Source organism: Tinamus guttatus, unplaced genomic scaffold (assembly GCF_059628265.1).
Source record: "Tinamus guttatus ecotype Peru unplaced genomic scaffold, ASM5962826v1 Tinamus_guttatus_pri_ptg000265l, whole genome shotgun sequence".
NCBI classification, from domain to species: Eukaryota; Metazoa; Chordata; class Aves; order Tinamiformes; family Tinamidae; genus Tinamus; species Tinamus guttatus.
Genome location: NW_028288799.1, coordinates 84084 through 91871, shown reverse-complemented (window position 1 = coordinate 91871; position 7788 = coordinate 84084).

Sequence of the window (7788 nt, the reverse complement as noted above, 5' to 3'; positions counted from 1 at the left end):
TGGTCATGTTGCCACAGAGGACACTCTCACTGCAGTATGTTCCAGGGTAACAGCATGTGGAAGGATTGCTTTTGGCAGTTTGATGAAGACATGATGCAGATTCCTAAAGAAGGATGAGCAGTGTCCTGGCTGATTTTCAGTCTGAAAGAGCAGTCATGCACCCCGTGCACGTGGCCAAGGGAAACTGAAGGGTGCACGTGGTTCCCGGCCACCTGAGTTGTTCCCTCGTGCTTGGTGCCCCTACCTCAAGCATAACCTCATGGAATGAAGCAACAAAGCTGTGCTCCTGCTCCTTTCTTCCAAACCTTCTCCTTTGTGGCCAAATCCTGCTTCCCAGCTCTGCTCCTTCTCTAGCACATACGCTATACATGTTCTCTCTTCTCCCAAGAAACACACTCAATGTGAGTGCCTAATGTTGAATAACAGCTGCAAATCTCCGCTCCTATCCCAGCGCACCAGAGATGGACCTCCGCTTCTTGTGCATAGTGCTCATTCGTTCATTAGGCTATGCACAAACACCAGACCTCCGCTCCTCCATTCTTCATGAAGCATGTGGACGAACGTTCCCTCTTTCAAGGGGAAAAGCACACCATGGTCTTTCTATTACATCCTAGAAGGCTGTGCCACGTCCGGTGAGCTAGGATATGAGTGAAGGGTAGTAGCTACTATTCAACAGAAGGCACCAACATTGCTTTTGTGTTTCTTGGGAGAAGAGAAAACATGTATAGCGTGTGTGCTGGAGAAGGCACAGATCGGTGCACCCGCCATTCAGGCGTTTGGTCAAATGTGTGCACTCCATGAGGAGAGAACGTCTGCATCATACGCCCTCAGGAAGAAGCCCAAATGTGTGTTGCATGACCTGCCGCAAGGGCACAAGTCTGCAGGCTGGAAAAGCAGGGCACTTGTGTGGGGTGCCCCCTGCAGAATGAACAATGCTCCATGAACACTAGTTTGCTTAGGAAGCAGGCTTCTGGTGCCAGGGTGCTGGAGAAGGAGCACACCTCTTCATTCCTATGCCTTGGAGAAGCAGCGTTCATTTGCCTCCTATGATCTAACAGAAAGGCAGCATGGTGTGCTTTTCCCTTGGAAAGAGGCAACATTCATCCACATGCTTCACGAAGAGTGAAGGAGTGAAGCTCTGGTGTTTGCGTGTAGCCTAATGAGCGAATGAGCACTATGCACAGAGTAGGCGAGAAGCAGAAGTCCAGGTCCAGTGCAGAGGGTTGTAGCTGGTATTCAACAACAGGCACAGATGCTGGGTATTTGTTTCTTGGGAGAAGAGAGAACATGTATAGCATGTGTGCTGGAGAAGGAACAGATCTGTTCACCCGCCATCCAAGAGTTCGGTCAAATGTGTGTAGCGCATGAGTAGAGAACGTCTGCATTGTACGCCCTCAGGAAGAAGCCCAAGTGCATGTTGGATGACCTGCAGCAGGGGCACACAACTGCGAGCTGGAAAAGGAGGGCACTTGTGTGGCATGCCCCCTGCAGAAGTATTTTTAATTGCAGTCCCCACAGTCAGCCTCATCGGTTCAATGTCTAATTGCAGCTACAAACTATTCAGAGGAATATGTTTTAGAAATAGTTACACGTAATCAATAGCTTGGTATGTGTGTGCATATATATTCATGTAGTAATTCTGGACCTTGAATTATGTCCACAATTAGGTCAGCATTAACTTGACTGCCTGATGCTATCCCAGCATTCCTCCCCCGTTCACAAGCAGGAAAGAGGAATCCATTCATTGATTTTGCTCCTTTGACTTATTTGCCTGGCTCTAATCTCTGCACAAGATAAGACTGTTGAGAATTGTCAAATTGCATTGCTTTGCATAATCAAAGGGGCCATTTCCTCTCTACTTCCTTCATTATAAGATAATGCAAGACACATGGTAGCATTCTCCCCCCTCCCCAAAGCATCCATTAATGAATATAGCTTTTAGTGTCATTGTTTTTTGCTAGTATATCCTATCTTTTATGTACCGAGAAATTAAATAAATGTTTAATACAGGTAGGACACAACTGAATTGCAAGCAAACAGAATCTATTGGCCCATCTCTTTGGGAAAGGCTGCTTTAGCAGAAACATACTGTCTCTGTTTCCTGTATGTCATTCTTGAGGTTGAAGGTTTATTTAATATGCTTTTAATTCTGTTAATTCTGTCTCCTGTGAGTTAATGTTTGACTTTCCCCCCACTCCAGGATTTCATCCATTATTGCCTCTCAATGACAGATTACTCTTGGCTTGATGTGCCAGCTGCCTGCGAAATTTGGAAATGTGTCCTTCAATGTTGGCTGGTAATGGAGGTGCTCTCTGTTGCTGTTACTGCAGAAAGTATTGGTTGAGTAACTGGTGGTTTCTATTTGCAAAGTATCAAATTTCATTTTATTGAGGTAGAGAGGAATGGAGACAAAACATGATGAGTGTATTGCAGGTACCGAGCCGGGGGGCAGTGATACCATGGACTTATTTGCTAGGGTACGGCTTGGTGGGTCTCTCTCCAGGGATGGTGGTACTGCCAAGCTAATCCCAAGGCTGAAGATGTAGAGGACAATCTGCAAGGAAGCAGACAAAGTTCAAGAAAGGAAGAGAAAAGTTAGCGAAGAAAAGGAGACAGATGAGATTGTGCTAGGTGAGAGAGGAACAAGGAGCAGCTAAGGTAGCAGACAAGGGAGGAATAAATTCCCCCAGGCTCACTATTCCCTATGCATGGTGCACTAACCTCGACAAAAAACAGCTCTAGGCACTTGGAGATGAATGTGTGGTAACAGCACTGGACTGAGTATTTCCTGATGGATGGAGTCTGAAGCACATTTCCTCATGCTGGCACCAAAAGTAGACTGGCACCCACACTTAGCACCAGTGAGATTTGGGACCCTTTTACCAGGGTGGTCTGTCTGGAGGGTTAATGAGATGTCCTGCTTAGTCTCACACCCAAGCAAAGAAGCTTCCTCCTCTGAGCTGGTGAGGAAAACGTATGAGTAAGCTGAAATATCAACAAGACCCTTTGGCCGTATCCCAGTGGATAATGAATAGTACAAAGCTTAGACAAGCTGTGGGGTTCAGTTCTTGCTTTAGTGTGGATTTCCCAATGCTTGGATAAGTCCTTATGGATGGAGGGGTAGACTAAACTTCTGTGTTTTAGAGGATTTACTGGTTCTAGTCTGTGTCCTAGGCTTCCACTTCGAAGACTTCATTTCTTGTCAATGACCCTAAGCACATCAACAAGCCTAAAGTCAGTAGATTTATTTATTTACTTATTTATAGGAATTAAAATAAAAGCAGAAAGTTTCTCCCTGCCAGTATTTGCCGCATTCAGCCTGGGCACCTGGATTTAAACTTAGTGATAGGTATAGGCATATTCTAACACATGCACCTGCAGTCTGCATGCTGGAGAAAGGCATCTCCCTGCTGAACTCAGGTAAAAGGGAGAGTGGAAAGGGAGGGGAGGAGTAAATGGTGTTTTTAATGCTCATCAGAGTTCATCCTCCGAATGGATGGGCAAGCATTAAGAGAATTCATTTAAATTAATGTAATCATTTCTGAAAATGCTGTTCTCCCATGGCAATGGGCTTATAGGAGAAGGAGGAGGCATTGCTAGTACTCTAGATGTGTGTTTCTCCATGCTGTTTCTCCTTTTAAAGCAAAACCTGTAAAATTCCATTATTGTCAAGTTGCTGGCCTCCTGGCTGAGGTGTATGATTACTGTTCAGCAATTTCAAGCACTGGTTAAATTGGTTAAATGATAGCTAGCACCTGCTTTGGGCAAATGGCACCACCTACCATCACCTGGAAACTTACCTAAAGAAAATTAAGTATTTTTATATACTATAAAGTAATCCTGCATTACAGCAATTGCATGTGGGCAAGATGGCCAGCTCTCTGAGCAGTGACAGGCAAAGTCCATGTGCATGGAGTTTTATTACAGCACGTTCAGATACATTTAAGTTCTTTAACTTAGATCATTTGGGTTTGCTAGAGTGAAGTCAGAATAAGATATATTCTCCCATTTGTGCCTTCTGTTTGCTTGTCCTGACTGCAAATACCATCCTGCTGCTATCAAGCAGACTTAGGTTGGTGTTCTACTCCCCTCTAGTGCTTTTTATTTAAACTGCTGTCATTCTGCTCTTGATGCAGGACAAGGCAGGGCAAACACCACCTTATGGGTAACCTAGGGGAGACATCAGGTTTCCTTCCAGCTGCCCATCAAAATCCTGCAGTTCTCTGCGTCTCAGACATGCACAAAGGGGAAGTTCCTGAATATTTTTGATTGTGTGTGTGGATAGACAGCTCTTTCACAACAGTTTTCTTGCTATAGGGAGCTGAAGAGTTGTGCTTGTTTGAGATGGGCTTTTTAAGTACATACTTGCTTTTTAATATCAGGTGTTAATAATGGGAATAGGGATAGGAATAATAGGAATAAGCCATCTACTACTTTTCAGCTTCTTTTATTTTATTCCTGTAATTCAGTGGTGTCTACTCAATAGGTGTAAGCCCCCATTAAAAAACAATGATACAAAGTTATCTGAGGAAACAAGGTGAAACTCATCCTGCTCCTGGTATGATATGGTTCTTGGTGTTTGAAACTCTGGATGAAATACAGTGAATTTCCCTCAGCTGCCCAAGGAAGGCTCTGAAATGGTTTGACCCAGGAAAATGGAAAGACACTCCAAGGACAATGATGAAATGGGAGGATTTTTTTTTTTCTTGTATTGATGCCAAACTACATATTTTTTGCAATTGACTTAACATTTCTCCTTTGCTGCTTCTACTTAAAATTCTGACCTAACCTTATCTTTAGTTTCTATGTTGTATGTTTTAGGAGTGTGATGAGGAAGCACAGGGAATCTCAGGCTTGTAATTAAATATACATGTATAATAAAGGCTCCAAGCCAGATTTGAGTATCTGACAGCCCATTCCTGAGAGAGGAAATAAGAGCTCAGGTAAACTGATTGACTCTTTTTAAAATTTAGTGAAGGTCATTAGTTTGCTTTTACCTCATGAATTTCCTGTGACTTACATGTTGCCCAGAATGGTATGACAGTATAAATATGTAGTTCCACTTAAAAATGGATTTTTGAAAGGATGTAAAGTAGGTAAATTGGCAATCTGGGCCTTTCATAGCTATAGTCTGCTCTTTTGATTGAACCGTTAACATATTCATTAAGTTAAGGTTAGAGGAGGCGATTGTGTGGTGGGAACACTGGCATTTAAACCACATCTCATCAAGCAGAGGAACTGTGTTTCTGGGCAGAGCAGCCTTATGCAAGTAGATGCTGATCGGCAGGCTCCTGCACTTACTCTGCCTCACTTGTGCTGTTGAAATATTGACATCTCTCCAACTGAGATTCCACCTTGCTCTGTTCTCTCTCACTGTTTTCAACTCCAGCAGTATTTCACAGAGCAGGCTGAACATGGAATAACGTTGTGTCTCAGAATATCCTCCCCTGACGGCCACCAAGAAGTCTGTTGCTTTCCCTGCTGCTGAGGTTTTGGTCTCGATGAGCATGTACAGTTCCTCCTTTTACAGCCATCAGTGAACCTCACTGGGACATTTTGATTTTCTTCCCTGAAGTTCCTGCAGTCTGTCTCTCCCCACTTGTCCCCAGGGTTTACATTCAGGCTTGCACCATCACATATTCCTGCTTGGATTGTTTTCTCTGTCTCTCTGTTTCTTGCTTAGCTATTTTTTTTGCCCGAAATGCTCATCTTTAATGCTCCATCCAATTGCCTGCACTATCAAGATCTTCTGCTACTTCCACATCCCTTCCTACCAAAATTCACATCCTCCTCCATTTCTTTCTATGGGCTGCTTCTCCTTCACTTTATTCTGCTCCTTCTTTATGAGTAAACAAGCCCCTTTCCCTAAATGCTCAGCATTTTCCTTCATGTCCTTCCTGAAGTCTCATGTCTTTTATCTTGCAGTGGAGTGTTGGCTGCTCTGCTTCCCTTGCTTTAGACTTCAGTGAAAATCTCTACAAAGTCATTTTGCCCTCTTTTCAGTGCAGCCTACCCTATTTTCTCTTGCCTTTACTCTTCCTTTCCTCTTCCTGGTCAGGGTAAAAACATACATGAAAATGTCCTTTGTATCCTTTATTTAGAAGCAGAGACCATATGACTTTAAAACACCACAAATCTACATAATGTGTATCTGCTTACGAGTAGCAAAGGTTATTTTTACAAGGAGGTGATGAAATTGCGAAATCAGTGTTCTTCCAACCAGGAAACACAGGAAGGCAGGCAAAATGTTAAGCAATTTTATAGAAGGATAATAATCAAATACAATGTGATGATTAATATTCCAATAGGATGGACTTTGATAAGCTGGCATGTTATTCTGCAGGTTTTATTTTTAACAGATGGGAAAGAAAAACAACATTTGGTCTAGAGCCTATGTCCGTCTGAATGAGGTTTTGCTCATTTGGGGGGCTGTAGCTATTCTAAACATGGCAACTTGATTTATTAGCTGACTAGGATCCTGCTTTGTCAGGGCTTTTCTTGGCTAAATGCACTCTAGCAAAACTGACAGTAGTCAAAGCTCTGGCCAAGTTTCTGTCTGAAATGTGCAAACAGAATATCTGATAAAATAACAGACATGTTCATGTTAGAAACCTTTCTCTTTCCTTTTTTTTCAGGGCAAATTATTCAATTTCTATTGATCTATCAATTTATCATTTCTACCAGATGGGGTACACAGCAGTAGTTCCTCTGTTTTCAAAAGCAGTAGTTTTCATAGAGTTTTCTTTGGTTAACAAGTTATTCTCCTCTGATTTGAATCTGTCTCTAACGTGTGCTTTTGGGGTATTGATTGCATTGGGAGACAATCTCTAATTATGGTTTTGCATGACAGCCAAGGTCCTGCAATGCATGGCGAGACTATTATAGCCTCTTCTGCCTGAAAACAAAGGATTGCTTAAGGAGAGGATAAAAAGCATGAGTACCATTAAGCAAAGCAGCCAATCTTTGATGCTCAGGAGAGATGCAAAGTTAGTCAGACTAGGCATTTATGCTATATCCTTTATGCATATTGAAATGCAGCACCATAAAAGAAGGGCCTGTGCCAAATACACCCAAGCTTTGGCAACTGCTTCACTGAAAGGGATATGTTGTCTTAAATATGAGTTCAAATTACAGCATGAATTCACTCTTCAGGGTTTTTGTTTTCAAGCATATTGTGCTGAGCTAGCTCACAATGGATAGAAGACATGGGAATTAACTTGTATTTATTAATTTACATTTACATGAATAGTTGCATTATCAGCACCTCCCAGTGTAAACCATGCAGATACCTACATACAGAACTGAACTGAAGAAATGCTTCTGGGAATTCAACTGACTGGTCAGCTGATCAATATTTTAGTCTGGCTTCCCCAGGTTTACATGACAAATGTCTGTGAGTGACTGTCCTTTCTGTTGGCTAGATAAAAGTCCCAGCAATGTTAGCTGTCTAGGGAGAAGTAATGAGGAAAAGAGAAAAGGCGTCAGATCTTAGCAAATCTCCTCATCAAGAAGTGACAGGGCTTAAGTTGGTGAATGCAGATGTTTCCCTTTCCTGGCACTATCATAGGCAAATGAAAGCAAGCAGTAGGAGTTATTGCACCCAGGAGAAGAGAGTTTATGGGATGTCTGACACACATCTCCTGGAAACAAAGCTTCGTTAGTTCTGCTACTTATGAAACAGTTTAGTCTGTGTGAGTTTTCTTTTGTTGTTGTTGTTTGTTTGTTTTTTCATTTAGAAAGTTTCTGATTTTTTGACAGTTTGTTTGCCAATTAGTTTCTTCAGGGTTA